The 22635-nt window shown below is 43.4% G+C and overlaps 1 protein-coding gene across 2 annotated transcripts in view; it reads left to right on the top strand.

Moving 5' to 3' along the window:
- Positions 1 to 11046: 11046 nt before the first annotated feature.
- TRIM2 (tripartite motif containing 2) overlaps positions 11047 to 22635 on the top strand; it is a 186177-nt gene continuing 174588 nt past the window's right edge. The window contains exon 1 of one of the 2 annotated variants that reach the window (XM_050792008.1): positions 11047 to 11299. The gene's annotated coding sequence lies outside the window, so the exon portion shown is untranslated. The remainder of the gene's footprint in view (positions 11300 to 22635) is intronic. The other variant, XM_050792012.1, reaches the window with a different exon arrangement.

The following is a 22635-nucleotide window of genomic DNA, read 5'->3' as shown; positions in this document are numbered from 1 at the left end:
AAAAATTAGCCTGGCGTGGTGGTGAACGCCTGGAATCCCAGCTACTCGAGAGGCTAAGGCAGGAGAATCGCTTGAACCTGGGAGGCAGAGGTTGCAGCGAGCTGAGATTGTGCCACTGCACTCCAGCCTGGGCAGCAGAGCCAACTCTGTCTCAGGAAAGAAAGAAAGAAAGAAAGAAAGAGAGAGAGAGAGACAGAAAGAAAAAGGAAGGAAGGAAGGAAGGAAGGAAGGAAGGAAGACTTGAGTTTGAGACCTGGATTTGGGTCACATGTTATTTAACCTTCCTGAACCTCAGTCTTCTCATCTATAAAATGGAGTTGCAACTTCACAGGATTATTATTTGAGGATTAAATGAGGTAATGCATATCACAGTGCCTCACATATAGTAAGTACTCATTAAATGTCCATTATAATTTGAGATAACAAGATAGAAAAAATGAACTTTTGCTCAATGGTTCATGCTAGCTTTCTTCATGTCCAAATCACTAGTGAGAAATGTAAGGTAAAGGGCAAATCAGACCTTAATTATCTGTCTTTGATTACAGATATGATACCGTTTTTATGCTATTGATGTTCTTCAGAATTACTGCATGCATTTTGAGGACCCAGCCTTCTCAAGTGAGTCAGACCTAGTAGCAATAATGATCTCTTTTCCTTTGTTTCCCAGTTTTTCTCCTTGGCCTTTCTAGGGCTTTTTCTTCAAGAATTTGAACACGTGTTCAATATTGCATAGCCATAGAAAAGCCTTTTGAAGACCAGGTCAACGAGAATGACCGAGTGTCAGACATGGGCGTAGTCATCTTGATGAACAGATGTTAGAAGTCTGAAAGCTTGAAAAACAGTTGTAGTAAGATTTTTGTAACAGATCCATGAAAAAGTAGGATACTTAGGTGCTATCTAAATGATATTCCACTTTTAATCTGGGGATCTTACAGGACTAAACATCACATTTTTTAAAATTACAAATGAAGGGCCGGGCACAGGGGCTCACGCCTGTAATCCCAGGACTTTGGAAGGCCGAGGAGGGTGGATCACCTGAGGCCAGAAGTTCCAGACCAGCCTGGCCAACATGTTGAAACCCGGTCCCTACTAAAAACACAAAAACTAGCCTGGTGTGGTGACACACACCTGTAGTCCCCACTACTCTGTGACTGAGACACGAGAATTGCTTGAACCTGGGACGCAGAGGTTGTAGTGAGCTGAGATGGCGCCACTGCACTCCAGCCTGGGTAACAGAGCAAGACCTTGTCTCAAAAAGAAAAAAGAAAAAAAATTACAAATGAAAGTGATTTGCACAAAATACAAAAGGAAATTGAAACCAGGCTGGCTTATAAGATAAAGATAGTTTATTGACTTAATGGTAACTAAAACTCTAAAGATAATAATTTCAGGTGACATTTGATCCAACATCTCAAAAAATGTCTCCAACAGCTTGCCTTCTGTCCTCAATCTGCTTTATATGGTGTTGGCTTTATCCACAGATTCCACCAGGTGGCCCCAGAGGCAGCTCCAGGATCTCCATTACTGGAAAAAGGCTGCTCCAAAATTCACCATTCGGGTAAAAGGGATGGTCTCTTTTTCAGAGCTACTATAAAATAGGTTTATTTTTCCCAAAAGCCCCAGCAAATGTCTTCTCTTGGCTTGTTGCCTCTGATTTGGTAGTGCCAATCTCCAAACCAGTCCATTTGACTTGGGGGCTGGGTGGGTGTGCCCATTGGTTTAAGCCAGCCAGAAACCACTCCAGGCACTTGGGGAGGGTTCAGTCCCACTCAAGCCAAATTCACTCTGGAAATCTGCGTTCTTGTAGCCAGGAGAGAATATAGATGCAGGGTATCAAATAGCCAATGTGTACTACATCACATTTTAAGAGAAGCCACCAAATTTATACAATTTATGCTTATAGATTTCTATATTAAGAACAAAGACAAGAGAAATGCCTGATTTGTGTGTGTGTGTGTGTGTGTGTGTGTGTGTTTTGTTGTTATTTTTGGGGTTTTTTTCCTGTTGATCAATCACAATAACCAGGAAGGATTTTGGCACTTGGCATTTTTGCACCTTGGTTCTGACCTGGAAAGGAGGAGGGTGTGGCATTTACAAATAAGTAACTGAAGACCAAGGTCAAATGAATGGATGATCTAATTCGTTCCTTAAACAGAGAAATGTCTGGTGCCTTCCTGGCCTCATTCCTCTCCGAAGGGGCTGTTGGCTCCAACCCAAAGGCCTCTGCATTCTTTGGCTTCCATTGATTTCTCACCTGATTCCAATCACATTGCCCTCTGACTAATACTGTTTTTTAATGCTTAGACAAATTATGTATGCATTAAAAGGAAAACCTTGAATTTAAACCTTGAGGTGAAATAGGGTGCTGAGTCTGTGGTGACAAAGGAAGACTGGAAATGGAAGGAGATGAGTGGGGTCAGACACAGCAGCCCACAGACGCAGCCCTTGGCGGCTGAACGTCCTCCCTCTCAGCCCATATGGTGACACTCTGAGTGCACACTGGGCATTCAGCCCAGGTAACGGCAGCCAGGATAAGTGGTTTCTATAACGTAATGGGGTTAAGTCAAAGATTTCTAACTCTCCCACTTTCATTTGTGGCTCAGAAAAGATTTTAGTAATGAAATCGAAGGTAATCAGAGATCAGCTGGAGGAAAGATGTATAATCAGATTTTCCAGTGTTCAGATTTGCTCTGGGGGAGGGGTTATGCATTTATTCAACAAATATTTCTTAAAGGCCCAGTATGTGCCAGGTACAGGGTACAATGGTGAACACAGACATGCATGGGCTGTCCACTTGGGTTGACAGTCTAGTGCAAGGGAGCTGGGTAATCATCAAATACCTGTGCAAGTCCACCTACAGTAAGTGCTATCAGTTAAAATATAGACATATTTAGGCATGTTAAGAAAGTCTTACATGAATTTTGTGAATTAAATGTGTAGAGAAACTCCCAATATAGAGCATCTTAAACTGCTGAATAAAATATTTTTAAAATATGATTTTGCCAATTTTGTTGTTACAATTTACATATAATGAAATTCACTGATTTCCTGTCACTGCCACCACATCATGACATGGCACATGTCCATCACCCCTGAAGTTCCCTTGTGCCCCTTTATGGCCAGTCCCTTCCCGCTACCTTCTGACCCCTGGCATCCACTGATCTGCTTCCTGTTTTGCTTTTCCTAAAACTTCCTGTAAATTAAATCATATGTAGTCTTCTGTCACGTAACACGGTGCCTGTGAGATTTCTTCTTGTGATGCATGTCAGGAGTCTGTGCCTTTCTCTTGGTAAGTAGTATTCTACCGATTGGATATACCACGATTTGTTTTATTAATTCACCAATTGATGGACATTTGAGTTCATTCTGGTTTTTAGCTATTATGAATAAAGTTGATATAAATACTCACCTACAAGTCTTTGGGTAGACATACATTTTTACTTCTCTTAGGTAGATACCTAGGAGTGGAATGACTGGGTATGGTAAGCAGAGCTCTAAAAATGACTTCTAGTGACCTAGTCCTTTGATAATCACTACCCCTTTGATTATGGGTGAAATTTATGATTATAAAACTTAAGCTATCACTCCCATGATTATCTTACAGGGTAAAGGGAGATTATCTGAGCCCTTTAAATGCTGGTAAGCAAAAAAGAAAATCAGAGAGATTTGTAGCACAGGGGGCATACAAGTCCGTACTGGCTTGAAGATGAAGGGCTCCCCTAAGAAGGAATGTGGGTGGCCTTAACAGCTGAGAGAGGCCCCAGCTGACAGCCAGCAAGAAAATGATGACTGCAGGCCAGGTGCGGTGGCTCACGCCTATAGTCCCAGCACTTTGGGAGGCCAAAGTGGGAGGATCACCTGAGGTCGGAAGTTCGAGACCAGCCTGACCAACATGGAGAAACCCCATCTCTACTAAAAATACAAAATTAGCCAGGCATGGTGGCACATGTCTGTAATCCCAGCTACTTGGGAGGCTGAGGCAGGAGAATCACTTGAACCCAGAAGGTGGAAGTTGTGGTGAGCCAAGATCGTGCCATTGTACTCCAGCCTAGGCAACAGGAGTGAAACTCTGTCTCAAAAAAACAAAAAACAAAAAAAAAAATAGGAAAATGGTGACTGCAGCCCTGCAACTGCAAGGAACTGAATTCTGCCAACAGCCTGAATGAACATAGAAGTGGATTTCATCCTAGAGCCTCCAGAAGAGAATTCAGCCCAGTCAACACCTTCATGCCCATCCTGATATACCGTGAGCAGAAAACCCGCCACAATGTTCAAGCCTGCTGACCTACAGAACTATGAGAACTATGAGCTAACAAATAAACGTAGTTTTAAGCCACTGTTTGTGATGATTTGTTACAACGATAGAAAACTAATATATATGGTATGTGTATGTTTAACTTCATAAGAAACCTGCTAAATTGTTTCCAAAAGCAGCTACACCATTTTACATTTCTACCAGCAATGTAGGAGAGTTCCAGTTGTTCCACATTCTTGACAATACTTGATATTGTCAGTCTTTCTGATTTTTAACCATTCTCATGGAGTGGCATTTCATTGTGATTTTAATTTGCATTTCCTTAATGACTAATAGTGTTAGGCATTTTTTCATATGCTTATTTGCTATCCCTGCATATCTTTTTTTTTTTTTTTTTTTTTTTTTTTTTTTTAGACAAGGTCTTGCTCTGTTGCTCAGGCTGAAGTGCAGTGGCATGATCATAGCTCACTGCAGCCTTGAAATCCTGGACTCAAGAGATCTTCCCATCTCAGCCTCCCTAGTAGCTGGGACTACAGCCGTGCACCACAAGGCCCAGCTAATTTTATTTTTTATATTTGTAGAGACAGAGTCTCACTATGTTGCCCAGGCTAGTCTCAAACTCCTGGGCTCAAGCGATCATCCTGATTTAGCCTCCCAAGGCACTGGGATTACAGGCATGAGCCACCATGCCTGTTCATTCTTTAGTAAAATGTCTATCCAAATCTGTAGCCCACTTTTTTTTTTTTTTTTGAGATGCAGTCTGTCACTGTCGCCCAGCGTGGAGTGCAGTGGCGCGATATCGGCTCACTGCAAGCTCCTCCTCCTGGGTTCACGCCATTCTCCTGCCTCAGCCTCCCAAGTAGCTGGGGACTACAGGCACCTGCCAGCACCCCCGGCTAATTTTTTTTTTTTTTTTTTTTTTTTTTTTTTTGTATTTTTAGTAGAGACAGGGTTTCACCATGTTAGCCAGGATGGTCTCAATCTCCTGACCTCGTGATCTGCCTGCCTTGGCCTCCCAAAGTGCTGGGATTACAGGCGTGAGTCACCGCGCCTGGCCTAGCCCACTTTTTAAGTTGGATTATTTGTCTTAATATTTCAAAGCTCTGCTGGGCTGATGGTAAAGTTAATAAAAGACAGAATGGCCGGGCGCAGTGGCTCACGTCTGTAATCCCAGCACTTTGGGAGGCCTAGGTGGGCGGATCACCTGAGGTCAGGAGTGAAACCCCGTCTCTACTAAAATACAAAAATTAGCTAGGCATGGTGGCATGCACCTGTAATCCTAGCTACTCCAGAGGCTGAGGCAGGAGAATTGCTTGAACCTGGGAGGCAGAGGTTGCAGTGAGCTGAGATTGCGCCACTGCACTCCAGCCTGGTTTACTGAGCGAGACTCCATCTCCAAACAAAAAAAAAGAAGAAGGCCGAACTGTAAGAAAGCTTAATTGCACGAGGTAAACAGGGTAGAGCAGGCCTTTTTGTGGGTGGGAGTGGAGAATGTCTGCCAACCCTCCATGGCTTATGGTTTGAATTTGAATGAGCCACATACAAGGGAAGGAAATAAAAAGCCTGGGGCTTGAGCAGGGCTGGAGGCCAGATAAGAGACGCCCAAACTGAAGCCAGAACCCCTGAAAAGGAACACAATGATTATGAAAAATGTACCTGCGTAAGACCATGTTACCTATCTCAGGCTTGGCTCTGGGTGAAGTACGGAGAAACGCTCAGAATTGCCCAACCATGTGCTCCAACTCACAAGTGTGTGAGCCTGAAATTTACACATGCTACTGGACTTGAAAACTTTAAACATAAAATTTATTTTAAAGTGGTTTCATGTGGGAAGTGTCCCGATCTTCCTAATTCACCTCCCAGGGTATTGCGCTTTAACACAGAGTTCCCATAGGATAAAGCTTCCAGGTACGAGAATTCACCACAATTAAAAACCACTAAATAAACAGGAAAATAAGACATCATGAGTAAGTGTCAGCTGAGACAAAAAGCTGCTGAGTTAAACCTGCAGAGACTGAAGACTAGAGTGATTGGTATGGAATGTTAAATAAGTGTGTCCGATATTTTGTAAAAATAATATAATGGAATACAAGCATAACATGAAGCAAAACACCTAATGCTGACAGACAAACTAGAAAAAAAGCAAAAATTAGATGGCAGCTGATTTCTCAATAGCAACAGTGAAGCTGTAAGACAGCAGAATTATATTTTCAAAGTATTACTTGAAAATAACCATGAGACTGGGCGTGGTGGCTCACATCTGTAATCCCAGCACTTTAGGAGGCCAAGGCGGGTGGATTGCTTGAGGCCAGGAGTTTGAGACCAGCCTGGGCAACTTGGTGAAACCCCGTTTCTACAAAAAAATACAAAAAATTAGTCAGGCATGTGGCATGCGCCCATAGTCACAGCTACTCTGGAGGCTGAGGTGGGAGGATCACTTGAGCCCAAGAGATTGGGGCTGCAGTGAGCCATAATCAAAACATTGCATTCATTCCAGCCTGAGCAATGAGTGAGACTCTGTCTCAAAAAAAAAAGAAAAAGAAAAAAGGAAATAACCATGAACCCCAAAATAATGTCAAGTGAAACTGTATATCAAGAACAAAACCAAAATGAAGACATTATCAAACCAAAACTGAGATAATTCAGTAACAAAACACTATGAATCTTCCTAGGGATGTACTTCAAGGAAAAGGAGAATGATCCCAGAAGGACATTCTGAGAAGCAAAAAGGAATGATGAGAAATATAGGTAAAAACTGTGGACAAATATGAGCAATGTTGCATTTATAAAATATTAATACTAGTGGGCTGGGCACTTTGGGAGGCCAAGGTGAGACAATTTCTTGAGCTCAGGAATTCGAGACTCATTTGGGCAACATAGCAAGACCTCTTCTCTATTACAAATTTTAAAAATTAGTTGGGAGTAGGGGCATGTGCCTGTGGTCCCAGCTACTCAAGAGGCTGAGGTGCGAGGATCACTTGAGCCCAGGAGGTGAAGGCTGCTGTGAGCTGTGATCTCACCACTGCACTCTAGCCTGGGCAACACAGTGAGATCCTGCCAGAAGGAGAAGAAAGACGAAGAAGAAGACAAAGGAGAAGGAGAAGAAGAAAAAGGTCTAATTGAAAGGTCAAAAATGTCCAATATAGAACTAAAATGCTGGAAAAAAAAAAAAGCCTACAAATTAGGATAAATACATTTGCTATAATGAACACACTCTTCCATGTGCCAGGTCCTGTGCTGAGTATTCTTCAGGTATTATCTCAATCCTTCCAACCATGCTGAGTAACATGCTGTTATTACTCCCATTTTTGAAATGAGAACACACAGGAAGTAGCAGCTGAGATTTAAAGCCAGATCTATCCGCCTTTGGGGGGGTTGTTTGTTTGTTTTTTAGAGAGGGTCTCATTCTGCCACTCAGGCTGGAATGCAGTGATGCAGTCAAAGCTCATTGCAGCCTCAATCTCTTAGGCTCAAGGGATTCTCCCATCTCAGTATCTCAAGTAGCTGGAACTACGGGCACCCACCACCATACCCAGCTAATTTTTTTATTTTTGGTAGGACAGTATCTCCCTATGTTGCCCAGGATGGTCTCAACCTCCTGGTCTCAAGCAATCCCAGCCCTGCAAAGTGCTGGGATTAAAAGCGTGAGCCACTGCACCTGGCCTCTGACTTTGAATCTACCATCTTAACCACTCTACCACGCTGCTCTCCATGGAAATGTTTGTCATGGAAAATATAGGGGTCAAGACAGGAGGATTGATTGAGGCCAGGAGTTCAAGACCAGCCTGGGCAACAGAGCGAGACCTTGTCTCTAAAATAAATAAAATATAAAATAAAATGAAATGAAATAGAAAACATTGCCAGGCACGGTGGCTCATGCCTGTAATCCTAGCATTTTGGGCGGCCAAGGCGAGAGGATTGCTTGAGCCCAGGAGTTTGAGATCAACCTGGGCAACATGGCAAGACCCTGTCTCTACAAAAAATATATTTTTTAAATTAGTCAAGCATGGTGGTACACGCCTATAGTCCCAGCTACTCAGAGAGGCTGAGGCAGAAGGATTACTTGAGCCCAGGAGATCAAGGCTTCAGTGAGCCATGTTTGTACTACTGCACTCCAACCTGGGGGGCAGAGTAAGAGAAAAAAAGAAAAAAGAAAACAAGGAAAGAAAACGAAAAAAAAATTGGCAAATATAAAGCCAAGAATTCCCTCACATCATCATAGTCATAAGTATACACACATATAATTTCAAAAAAGACTGGAATCATAACTATCTACTGTTCTGAATTTCACTTAATATTATCAGCTAATATAATATTCTGAATATAATCGTCCTGCTCTTAATTATCCTTTAGGAAGACATTTCAATGACTGCATTCTTAGTATCTTTTAACTGCCTTCTACAATGTTCACTGTTAATTTTTGTTAAAAGTGAAGATGATCTGTTAAGAATTTTTTGTTTTCTCAAACATGAAATGTATTAGGAGATGCCTATGTATGGATGTATATTATATTGCTGGGTATACATATTTCTGTTTTAGAGATCTCCATTTGCAAATAAACATCTGGGTCACATGTTTACAAAATTTGTGCTTCAAAGCAGATTCAGGACACAGCATGTGAATTTTCAAAACAGAAATTAGGCTAGGCACAGGCTCACGTCTATAATCTTAGCACTTTGGGAGGCTGAGATGGGTGGATCACTTGAGGTCAGGAGTTCGAGACCAGCCTGGCCAACATGGTGAAACTCCGACTCTTTTAAAAATACAAAAATTAGTCGGGCTTGGTGGTGAGCACCTGTAGTCCCAGCTGCTCGAGAGGCTGAGGCAGGAGAATGGCTTGAACCTGGGAGGCAGAGGTTGCAGTGAGCCAGAATCATACCACTGCACTCCAGCCTGGGTGACAGAGTGAGACTCTATCTCAAAATAATAAATAAATAAATAAATAAATAAATAAATAGAATTTAAAAACAGAAATTAGAGGATTTTTCTTTTTCTTTTCTATTTTCTTTTTTCTTTCTTTCTTTTTTTTTTTTTTTTTTGAGATGGAGTCTTGCTCTCAGTCGCCAGGCTGGAGTGCAGTGGCGCGATCTCGTCTCACTGCAATCTCTGCCTCCCAGATTCAAGCAATTCCCCTGCCTCAGCCTCCTGAGCAGCTGGGACTACATGCGCGTATCACCACACCTGGCTAATTTTTTTTTTTTATTTTTATTTTTTTGTATTGTAGTAGCGATGGGGTTTCACCATGTTGACCAGCATGGTCTTGATCTCCTGACCTTGTGATCTGCCTGCCTCAGCCTCCCAAAGTGCTGGGATTACAGGCATGATTTTTCTTAACAAAAAGGTTTTTCTGCTTTATGAAGAAATTTTCTTGTGTGTTTTATTTTACATAAACCATTTCCCTAGAATATGGAAATATCACTTGCTTTGTGAAAATTGGATGCATGTTAAACTTTTCAGAAATGAATTTATGACTTTTTAAAAGGATGCATTTGTATGTACATATTTCAGTCTCAACCCAGAGATTAACATAATCATATTATCATAATGTGTATAGTAAAATCTCATTAATTCAAACATGCCACTGATTTTTAACTTTTAATAGCTCAAATACGGAATATATAATTGATCATAGGAGAAACCAGTATGAGGCATGTGTAATTTTTTTTTTTGTACAATCTTCTTATGCCTTGGATGCAAGCTCATTAACTTGTTTCATTTTACCTTTTAGCATCTATTTGTGGTGTGATTAGTATGATGTGTCTGTAACCAAAAGTAACAAGACAGAGGTCAGGCAATGACTCACACCTGTAATTGCTGTACTGGAGGAGGCCAAAGTGGGCAGATCACTTGAGGCCAGGAGTTTGAGACCAGCCTGGCCAAAATGGTGAAACCCTATCTCTACTGAAAATACAAAAATTAGCCGGGTGTGGTGGCTCACACGTGTATTCCCAGCTACTCAGGAAGCTGAGACTGGAGAATCACCTGAACGCGGAAGGTGGAGGTTGCCGTGAGCAAAGATGGTGCCCCTGCACTCCAGCCTGGGCAACAGAGTGAAGCTGTGTCTCAACAAACAAACAACAACAACAAAACCAAAACAAAAGGAACCAGGTGGCATGTGGACATTTAAATATTTCATAAATATGCCTAGTCTCATCTACACTTCCTCTTTTCTCCATAGGACCCAACCGAAATCATGAGTGAAATTTCATAACCATCATGGCCTGATGATGCAAGATTGTACTTGAAACAGTTCTTGAATTTCTGTGCATGAGATCATCTATAGCCAAGTATTATTCCCACGAAGTCTCACCTCTGTTTCACACATCTTTATGGGCTTTTCCTCACTCCTACCTGGAGCCAGCTAGTGCTCTGTCGGTGTAAAATAACTGTTTAAATAGTATCTTAAGGAAAATAAATAGAGAAAAGGAAATAAGCCGAAGAGAATGTATTCATTCTAAACCCAGGTATTAACTCACTGGTAGGGAAGGGTGAGCTACGCAGTCCCTCGCCTGTGATAGCCACTGACCCCACTCAGGCTCGCGCGGTCCCTCTTCCATTCCCCCAAATCACAGACATCTTATTCCTGACCAACCACCCTCGTGAATCTCTTTGAATCTGTGATTTAAAACAGGCATTCATGGACATTCTTCTTAGAAGGCCTAGTGCTAAGTCGCAGTTGTCAAGGGAACCGCGTGTCTGGAGGGAGAACCGGCTCTCCGGAGTTTCCAGGGAAACCATCCCCCGTAGAGGCAGGTGCTGCTGGCTGGGCCTAGCAGGGAAGGGCTCTCTGGGCGGAGCCGGGGCACTAGGGGCCTGGGGTAAGGCCGCCAGGCTGCCGTGAGCTCGGGATCAGTCTCTCACACATAAATATATATATGCTATAAAATACTAATTTCGGTGGAGTACTTCACTTTGATATTCCACTTGCAAAACAGAACCACTGATTCCTTCCAGCTTGACAAGATTGAGTCGCTTTCGAGGAGCTGCCCGTGCTTTGGAAATGGTCCAAATCAACGAGGAACTGCCAAGGAGCCCCCTCAGACAGTAAGGTTCTGTTGGCCAGGGTCCTGGGGACAGACACAAGCGTTGGTGCGCGCGACTGAAACGGGAGCAGAGCAGTTGAATGAGCTTCTTACGCTTTGCATGGTGCGCAGAATAGCCCATCAATACCCAGAAACCCAGTAGAAATAGGGATGAGTGTTGCTGCGAAAGCGCCTTCTGCATTTGAAATGCAGGTTGGGTTACCTGGAAAGGCTCCTGCCTCTTGTTTTGTTTCAGAAATACTGTTGGGAAAAGGATCTGATTTCTGTTCGGAGTGAACAAAGGTTTGTGGAGAATTCCTAGGTCAGGGCTGGCATTTGCACCTTTTCCTGGTCGTTCCCTGCACAGTCATTCCAGCGGCGGCGTCGCTGGGGCTGAGGCCGGGTAACTGCGGCGGGGCATGCGGATTTAGTCCCCCGCCTGTCATCTTTGTGGCTCCTTGTGGGGGAGGGGCGGGCTGTCTGACACAGTTATTAAACTTGGCAGCTGCGCTGGCGGCACTGAGGAGCATTTTGAGTGAACTTGCAGAAAATGAGGGGCTTTCAGCTGGTCGCCTGCTTGTTACCCCTCGCTTGTCTGAAAGGCAGCTCTCAGAGCGCTTTCCCGTCCTTCTAATTACAGTGGCGGGGGCAGTGCGCGCTTCGGGACACAATTGGAAACGTGAGTATCTGCGGCCCCCGCGCTGCTGGCAGGCGGCTGGGCGCTTAAAGCTTCCAGACCCGTGGTGGGGACAGAAAGGCAGGGATAGGAGAGGCGGGCGCGCGTGCAGCTGGGCTGCGAAAGGGCCCCGAGAAGCGCGTCGCCACGCCTCGTCTGGAGGTGGTGCTCACTGGCGACGAGGCGACAGCCCGAAGGCTGCAGACGTGGGCGTGAGTGCAGGGTTGCCAGCATCGGGCTTGGAACGGCCCTGTGCTTTGGGAATCCACACACAAAGGAAAGAACCTTGGGCCTAGGCAGCCAGGGCAGGCAGCCCCGCCCCGCCCCTGATCTTTCCGGCCCTTTTTGAAAATGGAGAGAAGGCGCGTTTTACGGTTGGCTCGAAACAACGAGATGAGGCCAGTGTTCCAGCCCGTGAGGACCTTTGTGCGCTGCGCAGTGGCGGCTGCGGCTGGTCCTGCAGGGACACGGGCGTGGCGGCGTCTCAGGGAGCAGCGCGCATCTCAGAGTCCCGGCCCGGGAGGGGGCGCGTCCGGGTTCCTTTGAGATCTCAGCGCCTTTGGGATTTCAGAGCCTTGCGGGCCTCAGGGTCTCGCCGCGCCCAGAACTCGTTTCTTCCTTCTCTTAGCACAATGTGCTTAGCAGGGCAGACATGAAGTGACAAGACTTCAATTCCCTCCTTTCTCCCCAAAATATGAGTGTGAGTGGGTGTGGGGTTTTTTCCCCCTTACTATCGATTGCTAGAAGGAATCTTGAAGTTCAACTCAGTTTTATATTTAATTCCAGACAAGGTTTTAATTTTACGGAGCTGGCATCATGCAAGGGTGTCTCTGTGGTTTACATATTTCTTAAAGAACCTTGGCCCTTCCCTAAAGGTTCCGAGGAGCGTTTCACAGAGTCACGTGGTTTCAGAACGTCCTGTTTAATGTTTCAAGTGCATTTCTGTGTTGATTTGGCGCAGGCCCAAATATGTGATACAGAGGCAGGCTCTTCTCTTATGGGACCTGAAGTCTAACTGCTGCAGTCTCTGAGGCTCAGGTTTCTTGATGTGGTGTCTGGCCTCCACGGTCAAGGGCTGATGGCCAATGGAAGACCTCACCTTCCCCAGAGGGGCTTACCAGAGCCAGGACCCTGCGTTGGGAGTGTGAGCGATGAACCGTGAACAAGCTACTTAAACTTTCCAGGTCTCCCTTTCCTGATCCATATAATGGGTGTAACGGGGTAATATCTATCCATCAAACTAATATCTAACTCCTAGCCTAATAGATAGGCTATGATTTCTGCATGTCTTCCAATTCATCTCCCACCAAGCAGCTTTTCTTTTAACCTGACATTTGAGGATTGGCTTAATGAGAGCAAGTAGAAAAGACAGAAAGACTACAAAGGGAAAAATTAAAATATAACAATCCTCAGAAAAGTAGTAATCAGTATAGCTTAGAATTTGCCTAAAAATACACTAACCAGGCCGGGCGCGGTGGCTCACGCATGTAATCCCAGCACTTTGGGAGGCCGAGGCGGGTGGATCACAAGGTCAGGAGATAGAGACCATGGTGAAACCCCGCAGCTACTAAAAATACAAAAAAATTAGCCGGGCGTGGTGGCGGGCGCCTGTAGTCCCAGCTACTCAGGAGGCTGAGGCAGGAGAATGGCGGGAACCCGGGAGGCGGAGCTTGCAGTGAGCCCAGATCGCACCACTGCACTCCAGCCTGGGCGACAGAGCGAGACTCCGTCTCAAAAAAAAAAAAAAAAAAAAAAATACACTAACCAATTGCTTGTACACATATGGTGTGCATATGGACACATATGGTTTGTTTAATTTTATTTATCAGGTCATGGCCCTGGGGAAAGATTGATGTCTGTCTGCCTCAAAAATAATGCTTGACATTTGGTGCTTAAATTTGCCCCAAATTGGCCGGGCACGGTGGCTCACGCCTGTAATCCCAGCACTTTGGGAGACCGAGGCAGGCGGATCACCTGAGGTCATGAGTTCAGTACCAGCCTGGCCAACATGGTGAAACTCTATCTCTACTAAAAATACAAAAAATAGCTGGATGTGATGGTGGGCGCCTGTAATCCCAACTACTAGGGAGGCTGAGGCAGGAGAACTGTTTGAACCCAGGAGGCAGAGGTTGCAGTGAGCCGAGATCACACCATTGCACTCCAGCCTGGACAGGACGAGACTCTGTCTCAAAAAAAAAAAGAAAGAAAGAAAGAAAAAAAATTTGCCCCAAATTTTGGTTTTCCATCTTGAAGTGGGGTTTCTCAGATTTTTGCACATGAGTTTCTTGCTAATAAAAACCAGATGATGATTAAGTAGAAATGTTAAAAGAAATAAATGTGATTCTGAAATATTACATATGACATATCGAAACTAGAAATAAATTCTTCTACTGAATTCTACTCTAGTAAAATAATGGTTAGGGTATTGTTCCTAATTTTGTCCACTGTACTTTAAAAAGAATATGCATAAATTGGAGGAAAGGGGTTCAGAATGGGGAAATCAAATAATGAGGCAGAAAGAGGAGAGACTAAAAGAACCCAGGCTGTTTCAGGGAGAGAAGGTGGAGTGGCGACTTCGTTACTGTCAAATGTGTGAGGGGCTGAGAAGGATAGAGTAGGAGAAAATCAGATTTTGATTGGATATAATGAAAAACTTACAAAATGGCGAAAAAGTAAAATTAACCACAAGAAGCATCTAAAAGAGAACAATTTATCATCTGCCTTTCATGGCCCCAGACCAGGTATTCTTTACCCTAGCTTCAGGCTGGAATCACCTGGGGACTTAAAAATGCCTCTGAGCCTGGATCCTTCCCCAGACTCCAAGATTCTGACTTAACTGGTCTAAGCCCAGGTATGGATATGTTCTAGGAGCTCCCCAGGCAAAACACTAGGTAGAGAAACATTGGTCCATGCCTAAGAGGACGAAGTCTACCACTGCAGGGCCAGGCAGGGAGCATAGATGTCCGAGGAGGGCCAGGACCTGCTGGGGTTCACTTGGTTTACTTGTGAGCCACGCTCAATGTCAGCCAGCTTCGCCAGATCTTCTGATTTGCCAAGGGAAGCTGGAATTTTTGGTTTTTAAATTTGTGAATATGACATCTCCAGATCTTTAGAGGTTGGCAACTAATTAAGGGTAAAACCTTTAAAAATGTTTCGTGCTTGCTAAGCAAAACACCCCAGCCAAAGCTGGTCCCCCGTCCAGATAGGCAACCACAACCAGAGTTTTGCCTTCTTTGTAGGTAACAGGTGTGAGTGGGAGCTCTCCCAGGGCCTCCTGTAGCTTCAGTTGTATGATTTGATGCTTTCTTTTAACCTGAAGACATATCTCTTGGCCTCAGTCTTTCTAAAGGCATGTCATGTCTTCCTGGCCGAGTGTCTACCCCTCCATAGATCTCTCTGGATTGTTTGAATAAAGGAACGTTTCTAGTTCCCTAATCTTCCCCTGGCTGTAAATTAATGAGGCTGCCCCCTGGAGATTCTGAGATAGTGATAATTCTAACCATTCTTAACCACGTTTTCCACCTCCCCCACATCTGCCACTCACAGCTCTCTTGCTCCCTCCACTGGTGGTGGAGATGGGGTGAATGGGGTTCAGGAGGCCTGGGAAGTGTCCTGAAGCTGCCTTCTGGTGCTCCATCTTTTGCAGGGGAGGGGAGGAATATGGATTGACCGTACGTATAAGCTTATAAGCAGCACCAGTGTTGAAGTATGACTCTTACAAATGAGATTCCAAAATTCCCAGTTCACTCATCTCTTGAATTTCCCTCTAGCCTTCTCTAAGCCACACAAGCCATGGAGTATAGTATGTCTCCATGACCAAAGAGGAGCACTCTACACCTCTCTGCACAGACAAGAATATCTTGACCAGAGGTAAAACAAATCCAGCCGGACTAGCACTGAGAGTTGGCTGGATTCTCCCTGCCTCTCCCCTGTGGGTTGGGGCTGTTGTACTTTGGATGGTGGGGCCAGTTGGTGAAGTAACAGGAAGGCAGATCACCTGCCTCTCTAGCATTCCCCGCCCCTGCCTGTCCACCCTGGTGTAGTGCGAAGACGAGGGTGACACCTCTCTTCCTTCCCAATCATGAGGCACTGAGAACCTTCCAGGATGGCACAGAGACCTGTGTGTGCAAGGTGGCAGAGATGTGGTGCAGAGGAGATGCGCACTTACTCCAGCGCTGATACACAGAAGGCAGCTTTGTTCAAAACAGCATCGTTCAGCAAGGTTGCCCTGTATATAAATGAAATCAGCATCCTTAAGCAGCCGCCTGTTTTCAGTTCCCACAGGCTAAGCAGGCAAAACCAGAGTGACTATGAGCAGGTGTCAGGTACCTCTCCAAAGGTCACACACACAAAAAAAAATCCCAAAGCCATGGCCGTGCTGTCTCCAGTTCTTTTGCCAGCCTCTTGGTTCTCCAAAGTCAAATATTTGACTTGTGGTCCAAAGATTTCACTATCAGTGAGAAGGGAAGGGGAGTTTGTGAAGTTAGAATGTGTAAATGGCCCAAGGAAAAGGAAAGGAAGTAAGATCCAGGTGTTTGGCTGGATTCTGGTTGTCAAACGCAGAAATATATTTCTTGGAGGAGCAGAAGCCACATCAGCCCCAATATTGAGCTGCCAAAACCATAGGCTAGGGCTGAGATGCTCTACCCTGGCATAATCTCTGTCCCTCTCTCGGTGACTGCCTGAAAAAAGTGGTTGATTCTTTTCCTAGAATCATAGATTAGCACATTCCACCACATTAGCCTTTGCCCCCAGCTAGACCAGATACCGAGGACCAGGGGATGTATAGTGGGGTGCTCTGAGGCCCATGTAACAGTCTCACAGTGCCTCACTTCGAGCCACTAAGCAGCCTCACAGCTGTGCCCCAAAATGGGCTGCACACAGGGTTCTTCCTACATGCTCCTTTCAGGCATGGGACCAACCTTGGGGATCAGTATTCCTGTCCTTCTGTCCAGGGTTAAATAACATCCACTGCTTTGCATTGGCACCTGGAATGTCAGGCTCTACCTATTTCTGGCTTGATAATGATAGGTTCCCTATAGAGAATTTTGGCTGATGAGCTTGTCAGCCAGGGTTTACACAATCAGTTTGTGTTTTTTCTTGAGGTAGTTTATCCGGTTGCTTCTCTATTCTAGAGCTTTCCTGTTGGCTCTTTCTTTCTGACAAATTTACTACTTAACAGAAGATCTACTTAAGTGTGTCCAGGGACAGAGAGAAAAGGTAAAACCCCAATCTGTTGCTTTGAACCTTGTTGTGGTGGTAGCAGAAAAATCAATGAAAGGGAAATTTCATACTGTTGGCTAAAATGCAACTATTCAATTCATCCCTGTCCTGATCAATAATTCTTGTTATATTAAATTAATAAGAATAATAGTGAAGCTCAATTATGCAGTCCTATGAACTATAATTGGTTTGTGAAAACAATTTCATTGGAAATTTTACTTAAAGTAGATTATTTTCATCATTGTATAGTGGCAAATCAAGAAGTAAATTCTCCTCCTAAGGTATAGTGATATATAATGGGCAACAAAAATGCAGGAAACTTTAAATCTGTTAAATAATTACTCTTGATCCTACTGAGAATAAAAAAAGAAAAGGAAGCATGTGACAATTTTTAAAAATTAGCTCTTGCCATCATGTTTAGAAGAAATATTTGCACAATTAAAAAAAAAACAGATAAAAGATAAAGCAAAGACAGTGTCAGGTGGAGTGCTAGACTGGCTAATCAAATGCTGGGACAAGTGGTGTAGATAGCCTGTTCTACACCAAGGCTAGAAGAGGGGAAACTGATATTCCTGGACGCAATCAGGTTATGAGTGCTGGCTCTAGGGCTTTGAGGGGTGATCTAGAACTGGAAAGGTAAGCAGAGAAGGTGGAAATACTTTTCACCTAAAGGCAAACAGCTTGAGCAGTGGCTCAAAAGGCTGCATGAGCATGGATTTGGCAACTCACTTGATATGGGGAGAAAGAAGACAGGCTTTCTTCTTGGAGACCAGTGGTTGGGGTTTGTATTTCAAAGGCGTGTGACCTTGAGCAATTTGCTTAAGATGCAGTGTCTCAGTTTTCTTATCTGTAAATGAACAACCCAGCCATTGCAGATTGTTCTAAGGATTAAAGAAAATTGATATAAAGGTGTCTGGCACTGTTCATTGCATACAGATGATTAATCTGTGATGAGTATTGTTTTCAGGACAAAGACATAAAATGGAACTCTATCTTGCTTCAATATCAGAATGAGGACTTTGAACTTGTTCTGAAGACCATGTGAAGCCACCCTATCTCGGCTCTAGGAAGTGAAAGCTTTTTTTACCATTTTATATTAAAAGTTCATAGAATTTTTACAAAATCTTTTTTTTTTTTTTTTTTTTTTTTTTTTTTTTGTAGAGACAGTATCTCACTCTGTTGTTCAGGCTAGAGTGCAGTGACATGATCATGGGTCACTGCTGTCTGGTTCTGGGCTCAAGTGATTCTCCCGCCTCAGCCTCCCAAGTAGTTGGGACCACAAGTGTGCACTACCACACCCAGCTAATTTTTTAAAATTATTTTTTGAAAAGACAGAGTCTCGCCATGTTGCTCATGCTGGTCTTGAACTCCTGGGCTCAAGTGATCCTCCAGCCTCAGTCTCCCAAGGTGCTGGGATTACAGGCATGAGCCACTACACCAGCCAAAAATTCTTATATGACCATTTGAATTTCTGCTTAGATTTTTTTTTCTTCTCTCTTGTGCTTGTAACTCAAACTTTAATACTAGAAAAGATTCATCAAAATTTGAATATACTTTTCTAAATCTGTAAGAAGACTGTCTCCCAAGATGGTTTGTCAGTAAACCATGCTGTCTATGGTCAGCATTGCATTATCTCCAGCCTTTCTGAAGAGCTAACAGTAGCTCTGAGTTTAATAATGTAATAAGCTATGCCTACTAGTTGATGCTACAAGAAATAAACTTTGAAAAAATTCAGTACTTGAAAATATTTATCAAATACATAGGATCATCTATTTCCATTTCCATTAGTATATTATTCTTGAACATTTTCCCACAACCCATTATTTTTAGCTATCTTAAGTAAGAGTTACAACTTTACTATGCTTTTTGGTTTGGTGATGAGTAATGTTTCCATTGTTACATCTCTATTTTACAACTTCCCAAAACTCTTTAGTGCAATTTTTAGAATATGAGTCAGTTACAATCTTTACACTGCAGTTTCGAACCATCTTTTTATGACCTTCTAAGTGAAATATTTCTCTGAAAATTTCCCCTGCTTTCCCTCTCCTCTTTCCTTAATTCCCTTGAGTTAGTCTTTGTTAAGCACTGTAATTGAGTAGAGTAAGCTGTGTTATCTAACACTTTTCTACTGCTTTTACAAGCACAAAGATGAATCAGAAAAAAAGCTACAACAAAGCTTCAAGGTTCTAGAAATCAGCGCTTTTGAGACAGGCTAGCAAAAATCACCAATCTCATTAGCTTCTCCAAAGGAAACAAGTCTTGTGAGCTACTACTGGGATTTTTAGAGTTTTCTAGCCCTCATTTTAAAGAGATCGGGTCTCACTATGTTGTCCAGGCTGATCTTGAACTCCTGGCCTCAAGGCATCCTCCCACTTCAGCCTCCCAAAGTGCTGGGATTATAGGCGTGAGCCACCATGCTGGTCATCTAAGCTTCAAGGGATGTTTGTTTGTTTGTTTGTTTGTTTGTTTGTTTTGAGACAAGGTCCCACCTTGTTGCCCAGGCTGGAGTACAGTAGTGTGATCATGGCTCACAGCAGCCTCAACCTCTCAGGCTCAAGCGATCCTTCTATCTCAGCCTCCCAAGTAGCTGGAACTACAGGCATGCACCACCACACCTGGGTAATTTTTAAAATGTATTTTTATTTTTTTGTAGAGACAAGGGTCTCTGTATGTTGCCGGGGGCTGATCTCAAACTCCTGGGCCCAAGTGATCTGATCCTCCTGCTTTAGCCTCCCGAAGTGCTGCAGTTACAGGCGTAAGTCACCATGCCTGGCCAGGCTTCATTTTTAAAAAGGGGAGGGGAGGGTTGGGAGCTAGCTCTCTGGCTCACAAACAATAATGACTTCAATTTCTGTTCTTTCAATTGCATTTTTATGTTTCCCTGGGAGGAAGAGGAAGACTAGGCATGCTCATCTTGCCAATGTGATTAACTCTTCATTGGCCAGCCTTTTGGACATCCATTTACTGCTCATTTTCTAGTATTCTGAGGAACAAAGATTTTGTTGTACTTTAAACTAAAATAGCTCATTTGTTCTAAAAATGCAATACTAAATTTTGAGATGGAGACTGTATGTATACAGAAACACTTTGCAAGCAAATGTTTATAACCAGCCCCTACTGCTTTTACAAGCACAGAGATGAATCAAAGATACACCAAAGCTTTGTGCTAGAAAGAACCTCCATGAATTGAACATACGTGCTGTATGGTAGGCATCATTCTTGTCACTGTTTGTGCATGATCCCATTCAGCCTTAACAGGAATCCTGTGAAAAGGTATTATCGTCCTCATTTTAGAGATGAGAAAACTGAAGCTTAGAGAGATTGAATACGTTCTGCAAAGTCGCTAGCTATTAAGAAGCAGGTGTAGGAGTTGGAGTCATGTCTGTCTGACTTTAAAGCCATTGCTCTTCCTGATATACTCTGCATACGACATGATGCACAGCAAAATCCTTGGGAATATTCTGCTCCCCTTGGAGTTCCCTGCTTAGTGAGTGGTTCGTGCTCAAAGAACTCTCACAGACAACGCTAGTATACTTATTAGTTTTCTTTGTGTCATTTGGTTCTCACAGGCCAACGGCTACAAGGCAGGGCCAACAAATTTCCTAGATGACTGAATATTGGGCAGTATTCCAAGGTGGTCAATTATGTCTAAGACTACACAAAAGCATTAGTAAGGATGGCTCCATGGATCCAGAGCAAATCAATGTACAATTGTCCTCTGAGGCTAACTTATTAGGGAACAAAAAGTTGCAATAGTTCACTGGAAACTTCCATTCACTAGAAAAAAATGAGTGCTTAAGCAAATTTGGCCAGACTCTGATTATGATTAAGCATAAACCTCCTAAATGAAATTCATGTGTATATTTTCTCTGTGTGGGACCAACTTGGCCAGCTTACTTTAAGTAAAAGCTATTTGTTGTCTGCATTCTTGCCAAATTTCTAAACTTTCAAGGGTAAGGACGGTAGTTTTAACTCTTTATTCTGACACTTAGTCATTTAGCTTACTGCTTGGCATATAGTACATCTTCAAGAAATAGTTGTTTGAATGGAGTGTATCAGGATTCTCTAGAAAAAAAGAACCGATGGGTGATACATACATATAGATATATAGATGATATAGATATAGATGATATGGATATTGATATATACAGAGATTTATTATAAGGAATTGGTTCATAGGATTATGGAGATGGACAAGTCCAATCTGTAGGATGGGCCAGCATGCTAAAGACCCAAGAAAAACCAAGGTTCCAATTCCAAGGCCTTCAGTCAGGAAGCACTGATGCTCCAGCTGAAGTCCACAGACCATCTGCTGGAAAGTTCTCTCTTACACAGGAAAGCATTCATCCTTTTGTTCTAGTGGCACCTTCACTAGTTAAATAAGACCCACCCACATTATGGAGGGCAATCTGCTTTACTGATAAAAATGCTAATCTCAGGCAAAAAGACCCCCATAGAAATACCCAGAATAATGTTTGACCAAGTATCTGGGCACCGCATGGCTCAGGAACATAGACACATAAAATTAGCCATTACAATGAATGAGTAAATGAGAAACAGTAGTTTCTGAACTGTGGCAGAGCAAGTGGACTTCAGGCATTGGCCTCTGTTGTAGCCTTGAGTTACACCACACCTCAGTAATAGGAAGAGCTCTTCTTTCCAGTGAGGCAGCACCAACAGACTATAGGGCTTGAACCCAAGATGCCACCTGAGGGGAATTTTCGTGTGGCCACTTGTGCCCAAGTGATCAGTTAACACTGAGTTATGTGAATTAAAGAAACAGGTTGGGACATGTACCATACTCTCCAGAACTGAGGGTGAAAAGGGTGTCTTTCTAAGAGGTAAGAGATTTTTTGGAAGTGGAATCCTATCAGGTAAGACCCTAGTTTTTCTAAGAATATTTGGGAAAAAAATAATCTTTACCTGAGTGTATGTAGCCACATTTGACTACTTTGTGTAGTTGATTTAATGAAACTCAGTGGTTACTGTAAATATCTGAAACTTGTAGATTATTGCTTCTCTAAAATTATAATGGGGTCCGTTTCTAGATTTACATCAGTTTTTTTTCCTTTGAGACAGGGTCTTGCTCTGTTGCTCAGGCTGGAGTGCAGGTGTGCAATCTTGGCCCACTACAACCTCCACCCCCTGGGCTCAAGCAGTCCTCCCATCTCAGCCTCCTGAGTAGCTGGAACGACTACATGCCTGGCTAATTTATTATTACTATTTTTTCATAGAGATGAGGTCTCACTATATTGTCCAGGCTGCTCTCAGACTCCTGGCCTCAAGCTATCTTCCTACCTCAGCCTCCCAAAGTGCTGGGATTATAGGCATGAATCACTGCACCTAACCTAGATTTACATCTTTTTTTTTTTTTTTTTTTTTTTTTTTTTTTTTTTTTTTCTGAGGCAGAGTCTTGCTCTGTCGCTCAGGCTGGAATGCAATAGCATGATCTCGGCTCA

The sequence above is a fragment of the Macaca thibetana genome, chromosome 5, assembly GCF_024542745.1.
Source record: "Macaca thibetana thibetana isolate TM-01 chromosome 5, ASM2454274v1, whole genome shotgun sequence".
In the NCBI taxonomy this organism is placed as follows: domain Eukaryota; kingdom Metazoa; phylum Chordata; class Mammalia; order Primates; family Cercopithecidae; genus Macaca; species Macaca thibetana.
Note: the sequence above shows the minus strand (reverse complement) of the source record. Positions and strands in the feature narration are given on the sequence as shown.